A 3,783-nucleotide genomic window follows, 5' to 3' on the forward strand; every position below is an offset into this window, starting at 1 on the left:
CCGTCCCGGGCCAATGGGGGCGGCGAGAAGCGGCGCGGGCGAGCGATGTGCTGGCTGCGGCTTCTCACCACCACCAATGGCCCGGGACGGCGAACCACGGCCATTGGGGGCTGCGATCGGCCGAACCTGCCGCGTCAGCAGGTAAATAAAACTGGCCTGGCCCGCCAGGGTGCTTACCCTGACAAGCCACGTGCCGAACGTTGCTGACCCCTGGACTATATTCATTTATACATGACAATCTGGATCTGAGTTTTCTGTTTTATCTGTAAAACTTCTTTGCATCTCACAAGTCTGACTCTTAAGGAGGATAGCTCACTATCTAGTCTATGAATTGTGTTGTTAAACCTTGGGTTTGCATTCCAGGTTCTAACAGATAGATATTCCCTTTAATTATAGTCTTTCTCTGTTAGATCAGGATTGTCCCTTTTCATCTTGGCAGTGCACAACATTACACACATTATTGACGTAAAAATAGATCAAGACAATTTCTCTAAGAGGAAATCTTTCATCCTCTCTACCACGTAAAAATGACACAGGTCATTTGTCGTTTAAAATGTTGCTTTCTGTTGGCCTTTCTAGATACTAAGGCCTTGTCTACACTACGAGAGTAGTTCGATTTTACTTAAATCGAATATTTGGAATCGATATTGCAAAGTCGAACGTGTGTGTCCACACTAAGGACAGTAATTCGACTTTGTGAGTCCACACTAACGGGGAAAGCGTCGACATTGGAAGCGGTGCACTGAGGGCAGCTATCCCACAGTTCCCGGAGTCCCCGCCGCCCATTGGAATTCTGGGTGGAGCCGCAAATGCCTTCTGGGTAAAAAAAAAAGGGGCCAGGGTGCTTTTGGGTAACTGTCGTCATCCGTCCATCACTCCCGCCCTCCCTCCCTCCCTGAAAGCGCCGGCGGGAAATCATTTCGCGCACTTTTCAAGTCATTGACAGCGCGGACGCCACAGCACTGTGAGCATGGAGCCCACTGCAACCATCGCTGCAGTTGTGGCCGCTCTCAACGCCTCGCAGCTTATCATACAGGTTGCCCTGAGGCAGATGCAGAAAAGTCAGGCGAGGAGGCTACGTCAACGCGGTGATGACCTGAAGTCTGAGAGTAGCACAGACCTCTCAGAAAGCAGGGGACCCAGCGCCGAGGACATCACGGTGGCAATGGGTCATGTTGATGCTGTGAAACGGCGATTCTGGGCACGGGAAACAAGCACTGAGTGGTGGGACCGCATAGTGCTGCAGGTCTGGGATGAATCACAGTGGCTGCGAAACTTCCGCATGCGGAAGGGAACTTTCCTTGAACTTTGTGAGTTGCTGTCCCCTGCCCTGAAGCGCAATGACACCCGGATGCGACCAGCCCTGACTGTCCAGAAGCGAGTGGCCATAGCCCTCTGGAAGCTTGCAACGCCTGACAGCTACCGGTCAGTCGCGAGCCAGTTTGGGGTGGGCAAATCTACCGTGGGGGTTGTTGTGATGCAAGTAGCCAAGGCAATCGTTGATGTACTGCTGCCAAAGGTAGTGACCCTGGGAAACTTGGAGGCGATCATAGATGGCTTCGCAGCGATGGGATTCCCAAACTGCGGTGGGGCCATAGATGGAACTCACATCCCTATCCTGGCACCGGACCACCAGGCCAGCCAGTACATTAACAGAAAGGGCTACTTTTCCATGGTGCTGCAAGCACTGGTGGACCACAGGGGACGTTTTACCAACATCAATGTCGGATGGCCGGGCAAGGTTCATGACGCTCGTGTTTTCAGGAACTCTGGTCTGTTTAGACGGCTGCAGCAAGGTATTTACTTCCCGGACCACAAAATAACTGTTGGGGATGTGGAGATGCCTATAGTCATCCTCGGGGACCCAGCCTACCCGCTAATGCCCTGGCTCATGAAGCCCTATACAGGTGCCCTGGACACTGAAAAAGAACTCTTCAACTACCGGCTGAGCAAGTGCAGAATGGTGGTGGAGTGTGCTTTTGGACGTCTCAAGGGGAGATGGAGAAGCTTGCTGACTCGCTGTGATCTCAGCGAAACCAATATCCCCATTGTTATAGCAGCTTGCTGTGTGCTCCACAATCTCTGTGAGAGCAAGGGGGAGACCTTTATGGCGGGGTGGGAGGTTGAGGAAATTAGCCTGGCTGCTGATTACTCACAGCCAGACAGCCGGGCGATTAGAAGAGACCAGCGGGAAGCGCTGTGCATCCGGGAGGCTTTGAAAGCAAAGTTCCTGAGTGAGCAGGGTAACCTGTGACTTTCTAATTTTGTGTACAGAGAAGCCTTCACCCCACTTCCAACACACGTTTCAAAATAAAAATAGTTCTACTTTGTTAAAGCACACCGTTTTCTTTAATACTGTTTTCGCGGGAATTTTTTAAAACTGGGACGCAGACTGTGGTGCGGAGCGGGTGTAGTGTAGTCGCGCGAATGCAGCTTCTAAACTCAAGGACTGACAGGCTCCGCTGCGGTGGGATGGTTCTTTCAACGGAGCCTGTCACCCCTCCTGATACGGACTGTGTGTATGGGGGGTCTATGTGAGTTTGTGGCAGGGGTGGGACGGTTACAGATCCCCTGCTGTGTGGCTCTGTGATCCTGCCTAAGGACCGCCGCTTAAGATCTCTAACTGCCCTCCCCTGACACAAAGTCACAGAGCAACCCACCCCCCACCACATAACATGAAAAGAACCTCCCAGACTAACCAGGGTAAGTAGTCACTGCATCACTGCACTATGTATGTGCCCTGCTGCTGTGCCTGCCCCCTACTATGTACCCTGCCAAAGGTGACTGTCCTGTCCAATTACCAACCCCCTTTCCCCCCCCTCCTCCAAAAGAACATGATGGAAACAGTAGTTAACAGAAACATATTTTTTATTATCAACTACACATGGGACTGGGAAGTGAAACTTGGACGGGGGCTTGTGTCAGGCGGGAAGGAAAGAACTTGTCAAACTTTGGGGAATGAGAGCCTTCTGCTGCTCGAGCTCTCTGCAGGGGTGGAGTGAGAGTTAGCAGGGACTCTGCCGCCTCTCCTTCTGTGCACTTTGGGTGAAGGGAGTATGGGACTTGGTGGCGGGGGAGGGCGGTTAGAGATGGACTGCAGCGGGGCTCTGTCCTCCTGCCTCCGTTCCTGCAGAACATCCACAAGGCGCCGGAGCGTGTCCGTTTGCTCCCTCAGTAGTCCAAGCAGGGTTTGAGTCGCCTGCTGGTCTTCCTGACGCCACCTCTCCTCCCGATCCATGTTGGCTTGGTGCATTTGGGACAAGTTCTCCCGCCACTGTGCTGCCTGGGCTCGGGAGCAGGCTATAAGCTCTGAGAACATGTCCTCCCGTGTCCTCTTCTTCTTATGCCTAATCCTCCCTAGCCTCTGGGAGTGTGATGACAGGCTAGGTTGTGAGACAGTCGCAGATGGGGCTGTGGGAATGGGAAAAAGGGAGTGAATTCCTCAGAAAGATAAATGTAGTTGTGAACAAAGAACATAGTCTTTCTCTGTGAACAGGACCATGCACAGCACCTATCACATGCGCACTCAGCACAAGGTCGAATTCTCGGCCTTCGCATTCAGTGTCTGGGGTTTTGCAGAGCACTTTTGAGAACCCTGTCAGGACAACGGAATTGCTCTTGCACGCAGACATGGTAAGCCGTAGATTCGTGGCAGCTTAAAACTTTAATATTAGCAATGGCCTCATTTCACATTGAAATCAATGTCGGTCCCTGCTGCCAGCAATCCGGCAAGCAGGAAGTCTGCTCCTGTCCCACACCCTCGCGGCTGTCCCCGGGAACGAT

The sequence above is a fragment of the Trachemys scripta genome, chromosome 10 (genome assembly GCF_013100865.1).
Source record: "Trachemys scripta elegans isolate TJP31775 chromosome 10, CAS_Tse_1.0, whole genome shotgun sequence".
NCBI classification, from domain to species: domain Eukaryota; kingdom Metazoa; phylum Chordata; order Testudines; family Emydidae; genus Trachemys; species Trachemys scripta.